This window comes from Chlamydotis macqueenii, chromosome 1 (genome assembly GCF_036417535.1).
Source record: "Chlamydotis macqueenii isolate bChlMac1 chromosome 1, bChlMac1.mat, whole genome shotgun sequence".
Classification (NCBI taxonomy): domain Eukaryota; kingdom Metazoa; phylum Chordata; class Aves; order Otidiformes; family Otididae; genus Chlamydotis; species Chlamydotis macqueenii.
Genome location: NC_141556.1, coordinates 211124856 through 211143594, shown reverse-complemented (window position 1 = coordinate 211143594; position 18739 = coordinate 211124856). Strand labels below are relative to the sequence as shown.

At 40.8% G+C, this 18739-nt stretch overlaps 1 protein-coding gene across 2 annotated transcripts in view; it reads right to left on the bottom strand.

Annotated features, from left to right (window-relative positions):
* The window catches only part of TENM4 (teneurin transmembrane protein 4), a 607238-nt gene that overhangs the window by 402234 nt on the left and 186265 nt on the right, over positions 1 to 18739 (bottom strand). For both annotated transcript variants that reach the window (XM_086739706.1, XM_086739707.1), the window contains exon 3: positions 5658 to 5755. The gene's annotated coding sequence lies outside the window, so the exon portion shown is untranslated. The remainder of the gene's footprint in view (positions 1 to 5657; positions 5756 to 18739) is intronic.

Below are 18739 nucleotides of genomic sequence, written 5' to 3'. Positions count from 1 at the left end.
CCTGAGAAATATTCTACCTAGCCTGAGGTGTTTTATTCCTTTTAATGAGACAGTGAAATAATAGCCTCTATTATTTGTACTGTTCCTACTAATTTTCTGGCTGCATCACCTTCTGCCAGCTCCATTCATTGGATAGCACTGGACCAGACAGCATGGCTTACCCGGGAGGCGGCTCTGGACCAGCCCCTTGAGTTGGAGAAGTGATTGCCACACAGCTGGCATGGCTGAGTCCACTGCCCAGTTGGGGAAAAATGCTGTGATTCCACAGAAAACAATTGATTTGGGGTCTGTTATTGACCCTCTGACCTTTTGTCACTAATCAGATCAGCTGGCAGCAAAAGGGTTACCAAATGCCTCAAAGTTAAGAAAAACTGAGTAGCACATATTTTTTTTTTTAAAAGTCTTCACATTATGTTGACAAGTAAGAATGCACCTTCAGTAAAAAGCCATCTAGATCAGTCCTGTGAACTTACCTGTCTCTTAGTAAACAGAGCTTGTCATGTTCAATGACTCCCAGCAATTTGGGGAGTTTTATTTTAGAGATTTCCTATCCTTTTCCTCATTCCACTCAGTTTGCCATAGACTGTCACCTCATTATACTGTTACCACTTACCATGAAACCTTGACTTTGAAAACACTTATTTTTCTGATATTTTCTCCTATCTTTTTTTTTTTTTCTTTTTCTTTCTTTGATGGACAGTCTTTATCTTGCAGTGAGATCTTTCTCAGGGCTCAACTTTTTGAATCCTGGCTACAGACACAACATTTCAGCTCACACCAGTCCTAATACTTCCAAGCAACCCAAACCGCAACACAATGCATATTTCATTTGAGTAGGCTAGACAATATGCATATACATATGTCCTATATATGTGTATATATATATATAAATGAAAATATGAGACAGATTCTAAGTTCCCAACTAATTCATAGTGTTCATTTTTATTACGGAAAGAAGCAATTTAAGTCCTTATGGTAGCAAGTGGTTCCTCCCCAAAGAGTAAAGAACAAGCTCTTGAACATAACCTGCAGGCAGAGTTGTCATGCTTTTGGAACTGCCTCCTATTATTTACTTATATTTATTTATCCTGGGCTGCATCAAGACAAGCGTGGCCAGCAGGTCAAGGAAGGTGATTCTCCCCCTCTACTCTGCCCTGGTGAGACCCCACCTGGAGTATTGTGTCCAGTTCTGGAGCACCCAATATAAGAAGGACATGGACCAGTTGGAGAAGGTCCAGAGGAGGGCCATGAAGATGATAAGAGGGCTGGAGCACCTCTCCTATGAGGCCAGGCTGAGAGAGTTGTGGCTGTTCAGCCTGCAGAAGAGGAGGCTCCAGGGAGACCTTATAGTGGCCTCCCAGTACCTCAAGGGGGCCTACAAGAAAGATGGGGAGAGGCTGTTCAGTAGGGCCTGTTGTGATAGGATGAGGGGCAATGGTTTTAAAATAGAGGGGGGTAGATTTAGATTAGATATTAGGAAAAAATTTTTTACAATGAGGGTGGTGGGACAATGGAACAGGTTGCCCAGAAAGGTGGTGGATGCCCCATCCCTGGAAACATTCAAGGCCAGGCTGGATGAGGCTCTGAACAACTTGATCTGGTTGGAGACGTCCCTGCTTCTTGCAGGGGGGTTGGACTAGATGACCTCTGAAGGTCCCTTCCAACCCTAACCATTCTATGATTCTATGATTCTATGTCAGTATCTGCACAGCCCTGGTGATTACAGCACTGGTTCACTAACCACTTCCATTCTATCTTGCAAGTCAACATAATCCTGCACCCATTTCATTTAAATATTACTTAATATTCAAGACTATGAATTTTAGAACACTCCCCTACCATACTTGTAGTTTTATCACTAACAAGCATTTCATTCATCATTCATGTCAAGACTTTCCAGGTTGAGGTGAACATTTCCTCCCTCTTCATACAGCACAAGCCTGTAAGTGCCCCAGCCCTCACCTGCAGTGCTAGGTGCTGTATGCACATCTTCCAGGTGAAAAGTTCTTAAAATTTTAACAAAGAAGATAAATATCAAAGGGGAACTTTGACCCCACGTCACAGATGAGAAATAAGGACTTAGGGACATTAATTCCTGCAATCATCCCATCTACTTTTGGACAAGTCATGCATAATTCAAATGCCTAGTTGCCATAGACAGCAGTCTACAAAGAAAGAAAGTGCAAGTGAGACAAGACTTCTCTACAGGCAACTCATGTGCTGCATGGACTACATATTTTAGAGACATCCAACGTTGTCCCACTGTCTGAACTCTTAATTAAAGTCTCAGCATCCATTTTCAAAATACCCACATACCCAGCTATTTCTCTCACATGTTGAAGCACCTTGGGGAGAAATCTGATCAGATCATCTTTCCCAACTGCTAAATCATTCTCTTCTTCAATTCTGCTTATTACCCACTTAAAATCCACCCTAGCTTTCTAGTCTAAATGCAAATTTCTGAAAACTTTGTACCATTTTGACTCTGTCCTTGGGGCCTCCCATTCCTGCTGTCTCCACCTCTTTCTACATACATGATCTTACCAGTTTCCTTCATGAGAAAAACTGTCTAATATAACAAGACTCCGATTATGTGTCACTTTCCAGTCTTTTTCCCTGATTGCTTCATCTTTACTATTTTCTCTGAGATGCAGCACTTTCTTCTTACTCCCTTCTTGGACCTCCAATTTGCCCCATTTTGTCCCATCCCCTCCAAAACTTCTCATCCTCCACTTGTCCTTTCAAAACAGAAAACCACCAGACTTTCCAGTTAATGACAGTAATTCCATGCAGCCCCTCCAGGGAACCTGGTGACAAAGGACATGAAGAAGGTACTCAATGTCTTGTTCACCTTGGTCTTTACTCGTTGCCCTCAGCAATCCTAGCTGTCTGAGTCTGGTGGGAAAGTCTGGAGCAAGAAAGACATATCCTTGACAGAGGAGGACCAGGTTCAGGAGGACACTGCATCTGCATGAGTCCATGGGACCTGATAGGATGTACTCATGAGTGCTGAGAGAGCTGGCCAATGTCTTTTTGAGGCCACTCTCAATTATCCTTCAAAGCTTGTGGCAATTGAGGAAGGTTCCTGAGGACTGGAAGAAAGCAAACGTCACTCCTGTCTTCAGGCAGTGTGAAAAAGGATTCAGGGAACTACAAGCTGGTCAGCCTCACCTTGGTTCCCAGGAAGATGATAGAGCAAATAATCCTGGAAATAATTTCTAAGCATAGGAAGGGCAAGAAGGTGAGTGAGAGCAGTCAGTATGAAGAAGAATCATGCTTACCCATCCTGATCACCATCTGCAGGGAGATGGGTGGCTCAGTGGATGAGGGGACAAAAGTGGATGTTGCATTCTTATTGCTAAGCTGATGACGTATGGCTTATGTAAATGGACAGTGAAGTAGACTGAAAACTACCTGAACTGCCAGGCTCAAACTATCAGCAGCACAAAGTCCAGCCAGAGGCCAGTCACTGCTGATGTACCCCAGGGGTTGACACTGGGTCTAACACTATTAAACCTCTCATGAATGATCTGGATGAGGCAGAGTGCACCATCAGCAAGTTTCCAGCTGATACAAAACTGGAAGGAGTTGCTGATACACCAGAGGATTGCACTGCTGTTCAGAGGGACCTGGACAGGCTGAATAAATAAGCCCACAGAAACCTCCCGAAGTTCAATAAAGGAAAATGCCAAATCCTCCCCCTGGGAAGGATTATCCCCAAGCACCATCACAGACTAGGGACAACTGGCTGGAAAGCAGCCTTTCAGAAAAGAACCTGACGGAGTCCTGAGAGACACCAAGTTGACCATGAGACAGCAATGTGCTCTTGAGGCAAAGAAGGTCAACAATCTCCTGGGCTACATTAGGCAGAGCATTGCCAGAAGGTTGAGGGAGGATCCTTCCTCTCTGCTCAGCCCTGGTGGGACACATCGAGCTGCTGTGTCCCTTTCTGGGCTCCCCAGTATAAGAGAGACACGGACATAGAATCATAGAATCATAGAATCGTTAAGGTTGGAAGGGATCTTCAAAGGTCATCTAATCCAACCCCCCTGCAAGAAGCAGGGACATCTCCAACCAGATCAGGTTGCTCAGACCCCCGTCCAACCTGGCCTGGAATGTTTCCAGGGATGCGGCATCCACCACCTCTCTGGGCAACCTGTCCCAGTGTTCTAGAACCTCCATTGTAAAAAACCAATTCCTAATATATAATCTAAATCTACCTCCGTCTATTTTAAAACCATTACCCCTCGTCCTATCACAAGAGGCCCTACTAAACAGCCTCTCCCCATCTTTCTTGTAGGCCCCCTCGAGGTACTGGAAGACCGCTATCAGGTCTCCCCGGAGCCTCCTCTTCTCCAGTTTGAAGAGCCCCAATTCTCTCAGCCTGTCTTCCTAGGACATACTGAAGCAAACTGTGTGAAGGGCTATGATGATTTTTAAGGGACTGAAGCATCTCTAATATGAGAAAAGGTTGAGAGAGCTGGGGCTTTTATTAATGTGCATAAAATCTGGTGAGTAGAGTAAAGAAGATGTAGGCAGATGTTTCTCAGTGGTGCATAGCGACAAGAGACAATGGGCATAATCCAAAATATGAGAAATTCCATTTGAACATTAGTAAAACCTTATTTGCAGTGTGGGTGGTCAAATACTGGAACAGGTTGTCCAAAGAAGTTTTGTCATTCTCACTCTTGGAAATATTAAAAACCCAACTGGACACAGCCCTGAACAACCTTCTCTAGGAAAACCTGCTTTGAGCAGGTGGTGGGAGGTCCCCACCAACCTCAAATATTCTGTGATTCATGGTTCTACTTCTCTACCCTCTCCTCATCCTTTTGTGTGCACTTGACAGTCTCAATTTTGCTTGCTTTCCATTTGAAGAGTCTCAGTAATGATCTCCAAGCATCTTTCCTTCTCTATCACCGTGGACATTGCCACCATACTGTCACATGCCCAAAACTTTGATATTAGCTTCAACTCATACTCCTCTTCCAGATGCCACTCCCAAGCTACATGGAAGTCTTTCAGACCTGTTCTGTATAACATACTTAAGATAATTCCTTTCCTCTCTATCTACCAGGTAAATTTCTTATCTCAGCCTTTTATCATTGAACATTTATATCAAAACTAGGCTGTCTGCCTCAACCCACACAACTGTTTTCCACAGTCCATGTGCTGGATTTTCAAATGAATGTTATTTTCTTCCATGCTGCTTCCATAAATATCTATGAAATAACCTTCTTTTTCTCTTCCTTTCTCTTCAGTAATATCTAGAAAACACTGACAAGGGCTCTATTAGCATTGCCCGTCATACTGACCAGCACCTTCTTATTACATCCATGGGTCTCCACCTGTCTGTCACTATCTATGGTTTCTTGATTTGTACTTAGATGTAAGTCACTTCATGCAGAGAATATGTACATTTTTAGAGTGCCTGGCACAGCAAAAATGAGTCCTTGACTGGGACTACAAATCAAATTATCATTGTCAGATAATAAAAATAAACACAAATCAATAATAGACATGTTCTCAATAAATTAGTGAAATTCCTCACAACTCCAGTTAGAGAAATCTGCACAAGAAACATTACAACTATCATAATTTGATTTTAAACAACAAAACATAATTAAAACATCCCGTATACTGGTATTAGTACTCACTTTTTGTATTTACCTTCTCAGAAATATCTAGGAATAATCCATCAAATACTTCTTATAGGATACAGTTTTAACGTGGACATGTGTTATTCTCAGTCTACCTGTACAAAGACACAGACAGAAAAAAAAAAATAACTGTTTTATTTAGTGATTTTTGACTTATTTGGTATGCTAAATGAATTAAAACCAACTGCTAACAGTTAGATAGGGCACTTAAACCAGTCATCTACACAAATGTGGTTCCTAGTGTAATGTCACATCAGCACTGTACTAGGCTATGCTTATTCATCCCGTGGAAATAAATGTATCTCCTAAACACAAACCAAGACTTTCTATACAGTACTTCGAATTAAATGCTTGTCCTTGGCTGACTGTGCAAGCATCCATCCCTTTGCCAAAAGAGTAATTTACCAATTCCTTTATTGAAGTTTCAAAGGTTTTCAAGTAACATGGTAGTTGTTCCCTTCCTGTTGTGTGATTCTACTGTCCTCAAAATGTGAAAGAAATTTATATTTTTTTTTGGTAGCTATCCCGAATATTTCCTTCCTTAAATCCTTTACCTTTATTAGAGTGAAACGACTAAGGTCTTACAGAGATGCTTCTTGTTTCCACTCACATCACTAAATTTTGTCTTATCTGGGTTGTTTGTGGTATCGAAGTGCCTCAGTTTAAAAGTAATGATGCACATGTTACAAACCTGTCATGCCACAAGCAGGAGCTTCAAAGAAAGTGTAGCAGAGTACTGGGACTCCTCTTTTCTTACACCTCTCATTAGCTGTTTAGCCTCAAGTCCCCTCTCTTAGCTCCTTTCCTTGCCTCAGGGAGAAAAAGTCCCATGGGGACTGGGGAGCTGGAGAAGAGACTGCAGCAACTGGATGTGCGTGGTTTCCTTGAAAGTCATATTTGGCAGGGCCAGCAGCTCTCCCAAGCTACCCATGTTCCTTGATACACCTTTATTTTACATACACTCTGGTGCACAGTGTCTTGCAGAATTGGAAAAACAATGAAGTAGTGTGAACAATGTGGTAACAGGCTATTATAGAGGTGGGCTTCCACGTCTTTCCTTGGCAACCTGTTTCTGCATATATGGTCCAAAAGTACATTGACCTTTTAGTCTTGCCAATTGTAAATTTATTTTGAATTCAAGCTGTCCACTGAAAAGGTACAAAGGTCATTTTTAAACAGCTGCACTGCTACATTGCCCTTTACTCCATGGTCCACATCCTTTGGCTTCCTCCCATTGATTCTGCTTCTCGAGCAGCCTTCCTTTCTGCTGATTGTGTCCTCGTACAGATTATTTCTCCCCCACATGCATTTTTCAAAGCTGCATTTCATTTTGTCATTTCCTGCCTAAGGTTTCTAATCTCTCTGTCTTCACTTATTTATGCAGTGCTTCCCAATTTGGATCATCTGTGATTTTAATTAACATGTACTCTTTTCCTGTCTCTTGGCTAATGAATGAAGATGTTTAAAGAAGACCGGACTTGAGATTGCTCCCTGATGTTCCTCCACTAGAAAACTCATGTGATTCAACGCATTTTCATTTATTATCTCACTTTGGTAATGGCTCTGTGGATGGGTTTTAATCAACATCACAGGGTCCTTATCTAAGCCAATCTGAATTAATTTTGTGAGTCTCCTCTCTCATTGGTGTTCATCTCAATGAAAGGGAAAACAAAAGCAGAAGAGGCCATCACTCACCAGAATGTTCTTCTGTGAGATTTTGAAACGAGGAGGAGACGAGAATAAATCGTCCTTTCTCCTCTCTCAGAACTCTGGTACATTTATGGTCCCCCACTGTTATATCTACACTTCTCCTAATTTTTAATACAGGTATTTTTAACTACTTGTCAAGGTAGGGAAGTGCTATTATTCTCACTTTTTTGAATAAGCTCCAGCACAGACAGAGGTAGTCAGCTCAGCTCCTTTAACAGTCATGGTTACAGATTAAGAGGTTATGCTTGCTTTTGCATTTACATTTGTCTTCTGGAAATTACTGTGCCCTGCCTGCCTATGTATGTCTGGGATGAGCCATCAAATGCACCACCAAAGTGAGCTCACCTCTTTTGGGAAAAAAAAAAAAATCTATATTTATATGTCTATGTATACATATGTGTGTCACAATCTAAATATCATTTTGAAAGACTGAGCCCAACTAGATGTGCTTAATCCAGACTGCCTGATATAGCATAAGTCATACAGAAATATCTGTTGGATCTGGCCCTCAAAGTTATTTCAGCATCTTCTCAGTCAGCTGACTGTTGAGATGTTTCTGAAGACCCGGACCAAAGTTCTTTCCTTGATGTTACATAGAAAGTTTGTACTGGATTTGAGCCCAGATCTGCAAAGTTTAAATTGTGTTCCCAAACTAAGGACTTTTCTCCTTTTCTGTCCAGAGGATAATAATGTCATGTGATGGATATTTAAGCTCCAATCACTGCTCTATCACTGTACTTTCCTGTTACTCAAAAAGCAGAGTCTCAGTTTATCTACATGCACAACTTCTCCAGTGTCAGCTCCTGATAAACAGTTTTCATGAGATCGTTACATTATTTTGGGATGAAAATAAAAAGCACCTTTCTGCTACAGAGAAAGGAATTTGTAGTACAGACTTATTTACATGAGTTATTTGTTTTCTGAAATATTAATTGATATTTCTGAATCAGCTCTAAAATACTCTCAGAAACTTCAACTTTATATATATTTTTAATAAAAGCCAGCAGGATTAGAAAAAATGACAATGATTCCTCCCTTTCCTCACACTCCTCTCACCAACCAAAACTCATGGGGAAAAAAAAAAAAAACAAACACAAAAAAGGAAAGAAAAGGAAGGAAGAAGGAAAATGACCAAATATTTCCAGAAGTATCAGCAGTCATAAGGGAATTAATCATGAGCTAAGAAATGATCTAATGGAGTGCAAAGGGAGGTAAAAACATGAAGAAGACAATTTGGAAAGTACTTGCAGGAGCAAAATTTATAAATACTTATATTTTTTAATACATGTCAAAATTAGTATGTGTTCTTGCTCCTACATTTCTCATTAATACATGTAGTACCAAAAGACATGTAGGACAAAATGTTTGTAGCCAATATTCTTCTCATGTTAGGAAATATTTACACCTTTTTTTTTTCACTCAAAACTTTTAAACACGGCCTAGTTGGAAATGAAATGCCTTTTCCTTGCTAAAAATAAGCATAAGAAACTTAATCTAAGTCCATTGCAAGTGCAATTTATACTATATACAACTTCAGTGAAGTGTAATTAGCAGTGCATTGCAAGAATTTATTATTGGTTTAAAAAGCCTGAACAATCAGGATCTTATAGCAAAATGGGATATATTATTCTGGTTTATATTAATTCAGTTATTTTACCTTTGGTGCACATTCATCTATCCATACAATGAGAATGCTCCATTGAGAAGGATGCTGAATATTGAACCTTTGGCTCGATATGAAATACGAACTCTGAGGCATAGCTGCAATAATACTTCCATTTGCATTATTATGATTAACATTCCTCTGAATAGGAAGCATCCAGTAATATTAATTGCAGAAATAGTGAGATTCCAATTGTCATAAATCATTGTGCGGTGTAAAGCAAGTGCTCCGAAAACCTTACAGAAAAACTCTTTTTTTTGTGTGTGTTTTTTGGAGTTAATTTCAACCTCATTTTCACCAGGCTTTCCCATTTGTGTCTGTTGACAAGACAGTAATTATGCTTTTCTCTTGATTAACACATTCTTTTCAGTAAGGTCCCAAACAGCTTTCACATGAAAGGCTGAATTCAACAGAGCATGTTTTTTTTCTCATTAAAGACTTAGCATTCACCCAGAGTTAATCCATCACACAGATACTTCCTGTCTCGCAGGAAGAAGGGTGGCCTTGAAGCTAATGCTCTTGATTTGATCAGAAGTTTTTTTCCACAGCAGTTGAAATGAATGCCTTTTCAAATATGGTGATTACTGACTTCATTTAATAAATGAAAATATGGGGAAAAAAAAAGGTATAGAGTTTCTCTACTAAAGCACAGATCCGGCCAGCTTAGTACTAAAATTCTTATTTTTTCCGTTAGTACATAAGGATCTACCTCAAAACAGATATACCAGGAAAACTTCTCCTTACTTGAAATAATCTCTAAATCTATACAAATCTACCAAATCTTTGTCTATGTATTTATATCTTTGCATCAAGTCAACATTTCCCCCTTCACTACCATTTTTTTTTCTCCACACTGCTAGAAAAATTGGCACTATTCCTTGATTAATCAAAGTGAGCAACCTTGACATTTCGTGTCTCAGCTTTCATTTGTAACAGGCGTACAATGCAATGATTTATTTTGATGTATTACATTGTACCCTAAAGAGCGTCCAAAAATAAAGATGCTTTCATTATCAGTATTGTGAAAACAAGCATCTGCATCAGGGACCACACAGAAGGAGAGAACAACTTCTTACCACCTGTGCTTTTTAATCCAGACTTTTGATGGTTGGATTGTTTTGGGATTTGCTTGCTTGGTGGCTTTTCGGATATGTTATTTCCAAATGTATCATATATTTAAAAAGCAAACGAGGGGTCTAAGCAGTGTTCAGTCCTGGAAATAGCTGAGATTTTCCTGGCTAACCTGCTGCTTTGGTCCATCCTTGGTTAACTCCCAGTAGCTGTGATGTCCCTTGATTACTGTGGTGCCAACTGAATTCCCAATGACAGTGTCCACTTTGCAAGAAAACACCTTCCATGAGATGGAATCCCAGCCACTCCAGTTAGTAAACCAGCTTCACGGGGAGCCCAACTTAAATGCCTCTCTGTAGACGCACGTAGCATGGGGAATAAATAAGAGGCATTACAGATATGCGCATACATGCAGGTCTATGATCTTATTGTCATCACAGAGATATGATGGGATGGCTCCTATGACTGGAGCACTGGGATGGAGGGATACAGGCTCTTTAAGGAAGACAGGCAGGGAAGACAAGGAGGAGGTGTTGCGCTCTATGTCAACGACAAGCTGGAGCCCATGGAACAAATCTGGGGATGGATAAGGAACTGGCCAAGAACTTATGTGTCAGGATTAAAGGGAGAGCAGGGACAGGGTACATTACAGTGCGGGTCTGCTACAAGACACCTGGCCAGGAAGACTGAGCAGGCTCTCTATAGTCAGATAGGAGCAGCCTCACATTCACAAGCCCTGGTCCTCATGGAGGACTTCAACCACCTTGATATCTGCTGGAGGGACAACACGGCAGGGCATAAACAATACGAGTGAGGCTGGAAGTGGAGGCAGCATGTGTGGAAATGAACTGAAAATTATCTTCTCAAACAAAGCCCTGCTCACAGGACAACCTCTCATTATTTTGTTTCCCCATGGAGAATGGAAAGGCATGGCTAATGTATTTGGAGATCACAGTTACATTCCAAAAGGTAGCAAGTGAAAGCATAAGAGAGTCTCGCTGGGTTCAGCAGAGTCAAAGGACATCTTTCTGTAAGGCAGCATGTTCCTTTGCAATGACTGAAGCCCAGCCACCACCTTAACCTTATCACTCTCTACAGCTACTTGAAAGGAGGCTGCAGCAAAGTGAATGTTGGTCTCTTTTCCCAAGCAACAAGTGATAGGATGAGAGGAAACAACCAGAGGAGGTTTAGATTGGATACCAGAAAAAAATTCTTCACTGAAGGGGTTATCAAGCACTGGAACAGGCTGTCCAGGGAAGTGGTTGAGTCACCATTCCTGGAGGTATTTAAAAGATGTGTAGATGTGGTGCTTAGGGACGTGGTTTAGTGATGGACTTGGCAATGTTATGTTTACACTTGGACTCAATGGTCTTAAAAGGTCTTTTCCACCCTAAATGATTCTATGATCCTGTAAACACACTCCAGACCTGCACATCCTCCCTTTTCACACCAAATCAACACCCCATGTAGAAATATGTATTGGCTTTGGCCAAATGTTTCATTGCCATACACTGACAGCTTGTCCTCAGAAAAAAAAAAACCCAAATTATAATAATTAGCATCATGATCATGATCCACACAATCAGTCCTTGATGGGAAACACATGGGGAAGGCAGAGCTTAGAAATCTATCAGGAGGTCCGTCATAACAAGCCCATGGCGGGTGACAAGATTTGCCCAGGGGGACCATCATCCCCGGACACTGATTTGGTAGGAAAAGGTTTAAAGCTTGTTATCCATCACTCTTCTAGATGAAATCAAAAAAGGGAGGACCATTAGAGGGAGAAATGAGAGTGCAGGCTGAGCCATCCCAGGGGAGAAACTGCAGACACAGTTAAGCCTGGAGAGCTATTCTGTCCTGAAGGACCTCTTCTTTTTAGCACATACATCAAATCAATTTTGAACATCATCAGCTGGGATGGCTTCCCGGAAGAGTGAGTGTTTTGTACATCCCAAACTGTTCCAATTGCATATAGGGGCCATTTCATAGTATTTTATCTCTGTTGTTTTTTTGTTGGTGTTTTTTTTTGTTGTTGTTGTTTCTTTTTGTTTGTTTTTTAAGAAGGATGAGTCTGGTTTTTAAGCAGCTGGAGGACTACATTTATAGAGCAGCTTGGAAAAGGCTACACAGTGGAGGCTTCTCAGAATTAAGATAATTTTCTCAGTATGTAATAATTTAATGTGAAAAATTGGATTTTTAGAAAATCAGAGAATCATAGAATGGTTTGAGTTGGAAGGCACCTCAAAGATCATCCAGTTCTAACCCTTCTGCCATGAGGCAGGGACACCTTCCACTATACCAGTTCTCTCAAATCCCCATCCAACTTGGCCCTCAACACTTCCAGGGATGGGGCATCCACAGCTTCTCTGGGCAACCTGTTCAGTGCCTCCCCACCCTTACAGGAAATAATTTTTTTCCTTATCTCTAATCTAAATATATATGCTGTTTTAGTTTAAAGCATTCACTCTTATCCTTTCACAACAGGCCCTGCTGAAGAGTTTCTCCTCATCTTTCCTGTAGCCCCCTTTAGGCACTGGAAGGCTGCTATCAGGTCTCCCCGGAGCCTCCTCTTCTCCAGGCTGAACAGCCCCAACTCTCTCAGCCTGATCTCACAGGAGAGATGGTCCAGCCCTCTGATCATATTTGTGGCTTCCTCTGGACTCTCTCCAACAGATCCATGTCCTTATTTTGGGGACACCAGAAATGGTAACACAAGTAAAGGATATGGAACATGTCCTGTTGAGCTTTGGCAGAATTACATTTTATTGTTCATCAAATAATTACTGTCCTGTGCCCTTTGTGCGTCAAGCTGTTCTTCCTCAGTTGCTGAAAGCTCACCAGATAGGCTTTGTGTAAAAAGTTGTCTTTCATGTTCTACTTTTAATTGTGCCATATCTAAGTCTTATTTACTTGGATATACTGATCATCACAGATTTATCTCAGCTAACTTTAGATATCTACATATTAGATGTTAGAGAGCTATTAAACTAGACTTTCTTAGATGTCTAGTTTTTAGTTGCATAAATTAACAATCAATGATTTTTACACGAAGCTATGTTTTCTTAGTGCAAATGAGTACCTACCCCTTCAGTCAATAACTGTAATGTTGCCTTGACAAAGGCTAAGCAGCTTTGCAGTAATGACACTGTTCAAAACATTATAGTTGACCATGGTAATAAGCCCACTGAATAACTTATTTTTTCAAGCCAGGAAAACTTGAGGACAGAAAATCCAGTTTTGACCAATTAGAACAAAGAAACTTGGCATTTTCATCCATCTGAAGTGTGGCAACATTAATTGAGTTATTTCTGCAGTGGGAATTTGATGCATTGATTTTAGTTTTCAGGTGGGCTAGGTAATTGTACCAAAATGCAACATGCTCTCTCTCACAGTGAAGCTGGTCCTATACTTGCAGAATTTAAAATTAACATAGCCATCTGGTCAAGGCTTGTGAAACAGTTTAGAAAGCCAACTTTCCTGCACATGGAAGACCTTTCTTTATAGCTTACCACAAAATTTGCTTTGAAATGCTCATAATCCATATCACTAAATTCAAAGCATTAAATTATGTCTTTTGTGCACTGGTATCTCCAAAAGAAATATTTTGCTGGTCTACTGTGAAAACAAAAAATCTTCTTTGGAGTCTGGATTATTTTTTTAGCTACTCCTTCTTCTGTGGAAAAAAAAATATTTTTTTCTGTTGAGTTCATTTCATAACTAAAAACATTTCTCCTGGCCTATTTGAAGTGTATATTAAAAATGTCCTTGTAGAAGAAGGAATTTCTGTATTCCTGTATATATAGAAAAGTCTCACAGTATGTTTCCCAGTTCACAACAGATGCTCCTATAATTGTTGCTCAATTGTTGTCCTGTAGTGCCTTCAGCTCTTTCAGCACAGACTCAACCAACAATAAAACATAATCTTACCATCAATACACGTTTCATTAAAGCTGTTAAATGGAAGCAATAATCTTTCCCTTTATCCAATGCTGATCTATAATCCAAACCCCTTCAAACACTTTGCAATGAAGGGTAATTGCTGCCCCAATATTTTTGCCAGTGGGTAGGTAAGCCGACATTGAGAAGCTGACAGAGGCACAGCTATTGAGCTCAAGGATGAAAAACTTGACCCTAATAAAGGCTGGCAATTGTGGACTAAGCTATGTGGAGCCCATGTTTCTCGTAGACTATAAACACTCCTGCATATCACCTTACACAAGCTGTCTGGTCATGTTGTAGGTTATTTGTACGTCTGAACTTTGACATACTCTGGCTTTAAAATGCTTGATTTGAGGAAAATTGCAACTTCCTTGCAACATTTTTATCATGCTTGTCACAGATAACACATTCTACACAAAAACTCCACTGAAACATTAGTGTTTGCAAATTTCTTAGGAGTAGAATAAGCACAAAAAATGCCAGACGTCCGTGATTAACAAGGTGTACAAAGCAAAAGCTCCCAGTATAACCATTGTAACAACTTAATGGTACATGAAATGGATATTAAATAATCTTTTAATATTTTTAAAAGCTGTTTTCTCAGAAATTAAAACATTATGTAGCTGCTTGAGTGGACCAACAGGTAGATTGGGTTAGATAGTTCCACGCTGTGCCTCAAATGTGTGGCTGAACTCGTTCTTTAATTTGTAATGGATTTACTGGTATGAATCTACTGGATGTTGCATTCATGTCCTGGTTTTGTTAAGTGGGGGGCTACAGCAGCAGCTTCTGCAAGAAGCTGCTAGAAGTTTCCCCTTTGTCTGGTGGACTCGGCCAGGTCTAGCGTGGACCTGCCGCTGGCCAGGTCCAAGTCAATGGTGACAGTGATAGTGTCTCTGTGATAACATATTTAAGAAGAGGAATTTTTTTTTTTTAAAAAAAAGAAGACGAAGCAGAAGGAGATTGGGAGGCCTACTACTTAGTAGCCTGTCCTGCTGGCCATCATGCTAAGGCAAAAGTAAGCATGCTGTGAAGCCCTCTCTGGAAACCGCGGAAGAATTTACCTCCTACATTTAGATGGCGTATTGACATTTGAATGGCTTTAACGAGGATCCCCACTGCAAAGGAGCAATCAAGGATAGAGCTATGAAAAGGTTTTCATTTATGGTGACAGAAGAGGTCTGTGGCCTCTGAATGCCCTTGTCGCCCTCCGTCGCCTATCCTGGAAGTCCAGGGTGAATAATTTAGATACTTCCGGTAAGTCCCAACAACGAGGTGGTATTAGAAAAGGTCAAAGCCTACTCTTTACCTATGTGACTGAACATCCACGCACAAATGTATCTGCATATATAGACATACACACTTAGTGAAATGTGCTGTTATCCAAAGAAATACAAATACTAAATGAGGGCTGAACAGCTGGAGCAAGATTGGCGTATTGTGCTGTGCTGTACTCTAATGACTCAGCACAGGAATATTTAATTTCCTCCTAGAGGGAAAATGTCTTTTCTTCTCAACTGGAAAGACTGGAGTGGCTGAGCTGCCACCTTTTACTGAGTACATACAATGATACCAAGGACTATATTTTTATGAGGAAGGTGCTGTGGATCAGAATTGCAGCGTTTTTCTTGATTTCCCTTAGAATCAGAAGAAAATGGGCATTCAAGTACTAGCTACACAGAAGAACTCAAACCTCTCAGTATTCACACCCAAATGCAAAAATCCCATTCAGTTCCTACCTCTGCCAGAAACAAATTCAGTGTCATGGGAAAAGCCCCATCACCAACTTTTGCTTCAGACCTTCTTTCTACTCAGTCCCTTAATGAAATAGGAACATATCTTCTGCGAGTGCCAAGACTGCAAGAAGGAACCTGTTTAATGAGATGCCACAGCAGCCTCTCCACCAGACCTGTCATAAGTATCTTTGCAGCTGTGATTGTGCCAGGAATAGTTCACTGGATTTTTTTTTTTAAAGTATAACCAGCCTCATTATTCTCCACTCCCTACCCAATTAACAATTTTAATAAAAATATTGGTTGTTATAGAAAATTTGGAATTCTCTGATGGCAATACCCCCCTCTCCAGGCTACCCCCCAGTACAATATGTTGTACAAACAGCACTGAAGTTTGACTTTGAGCTACTCTTTCTCATTTCATTATTTAATAAATCTCAAGGAAGGCTTGAAAATAATGCTATCACCTTGAGCAAATTGATGGGATCTTTGTCTGAATAAAGAAGTTGAAGAAAAGCAGGGAGTCCTCATGCACCCACCTTGCCCATGCTGCAGCTCTGCTCCCAGCAGCTCTGTCCTGCCTACTGTAGATCCTGTAGATCGACATTTTACTGCTTATCAACAGATCTCCATCATTCTCTGAATGAGAATGACGTTCCTTCAGACCCGTTTTTGTAAAGCGAATCTATATCCATAGGAGCAATTAGTCCCCTGCTGTGAGTTTAGACATGCCAGCTATACAGCAGCTGCTCTCTGTTGCCAGCACTAAATTTTCCTCAGTAGTGGATCAACGTGTTTAAACACTTTGATCTTCTTTATCTCAGTGACAAGATTTGAAAGCCTCCTGGATGAACGAGCTTTCTTTCGGGTTGCAACTCCATCTCATCCACCATTTCAGTGCTGACCTGAAACTTTTGTGCTTTATTTACTGGAGAGGCATCATCTTTTGAAATGGCTTCTCACATCCTCTCAGAAAGACTTTTTTTTTTTCCCCTAACACTGAGCTTAAGTAACGGTACTTCAAAGAGACGATAAGAGGCACAACGGGGACTCAGTCTTATACACAGCGATTCAGAATCATCTTAATCTCCGTCACGCACTTTTCGATTTTCTTTTTAATCTCCCACAGCACAGTGTGCACCAAACACAGCTGAGAACTTGCTGTTTAAGCTGCCTTATTACTGTTACGCTATGAAAGCTTAACTAATGTTTAGAATATATGAGCACAAATAAACTGAAGCGAGGGAACATGCAGGTTGGATGTAGGTACAGTTAGGTAGAAGATGGGAGATAAGAATTAGTGTCACCATCCTCTTTTTGATGGTTTTCTCACCTCTCCAGGAGCCAGGAGTGAACTATTAATGATGTCAAACTGCTAAGCAGGAAAAAGCATGGGGTGACTGTCAGGCTTATTCCTCCAACTGCTGCAGAATTCCCAATTTTCCTACCCAAACTTACTCTCTGCCCCTTCGCACGCCATGGGGTTGGTACCGTTGTCTCTCCAGCTCGTATCTCATTAGTGAAATTACCAATCTGAGCTTTGAATAGTAGATTGATTTAACCCCAAACTGACCTGATTTACTCTCGTGTAGAATGTTACCTGCTGTGGTAAAGGCAAGAGCGTTACACTGCTCATAAAGCAGAGAGGAGGAGATGAAGGAGCCCAGAGAACTAAATTGATATTACAACTTTCTGAATGTTAGGACGAAATAAACAGAGGGCTGTGCTCTTATCAAAATAGTTGCTCAGAAATGCAGACGAGGCGTTTTCCCCTCACTCCAGTCTCTTAGTGCTGGCAGTGACGCAGAGCTCTAGAATAAACAGCATAACCAGAGACTTTTTTTTTTCATGAAGGTTTGCTCCCTAGGCATGATTTTAATACCATAGACAATCAGAAGAGCTGATGGAGAGACAGATAACTGAGTCAAAACTTAGGTAAAGATTATTTCTGCTGCGGTTTGAATGCTCCCACCCTGCACCGGCTGGTTTTATTACGCAGGTGGATGGAATGTGCTCTGCTCCATCTCCAAGGGAGCCACACAAGCCCAGCGTAAATCAGTCAGCAAGTACCTTGAGCTGCACATATTAGGAATGTAAGCGAGAGGAATTCCAAAATGAAGCATGTTTAGACAAAGAGACAATTAGGGCAAGGAGAGAAAAGGAGTGTGAAAATTTTCAGCTGGAACCAGGGATGGAACATAGTAGCTCAAGGAGGTGCAAAGTCTGATTCTATATTTAGAGAGCCTCATAAATGGGGTGATTTTAATCTGAATATGATACAGCAATATCTATTGGAAGTGAATTTCACAGACTGGTTCCCAAAGAGGATTTTGGAGACTAGTCCTTTAATATCCATGCAGTCCAGAGAGCGAGATTCTGGTCTCATTTACAAAGGGCCTGCCCAGGTGTGCTTTTATGGATGTTGGTGGAGTTACAGAGCGCAACATAGAATGGAGTCAAATGGTACCTAAGTGTCTCGTGTCAGCACTGCCAAAAAAGGAGGGGAGAGCAGAGTGGTTTGTATCACTGCGTGCTGCAAGTTTGACCATAAAAATGCATTCCCAGTGGGTCAGCACCTGTTTGGATAAATGGTTTACTTGAAATACACAATGCAGTAGAGCTCGCACATTTATCCATATGGCACTAACACAAACTGCCAGCTGTGGCCAGTCGTCCAATATGTTGTCTCTCCATCTATGACATATGAAACCATATGGAATCATCCATCCATTAGGAAGAGATCATTTTCAGACAGGAAGGTTTTCTGACACAATTATTAGCTGTGGCGTTCTTGACCAGGGACAGGCTGAAATGGGCAGGAAACAAAAAGGGACTTATGTTGTCTTAAAGTGTCATGTGAAGAATTTTCTGTTTTTAAATCATCTTTCAAGCTGGTCTTTTATTTTAAAGAGTGCCTTTTATCTCTCAGCTTAATGTCATTCTGTGGCATGGGTTGCTTTTCT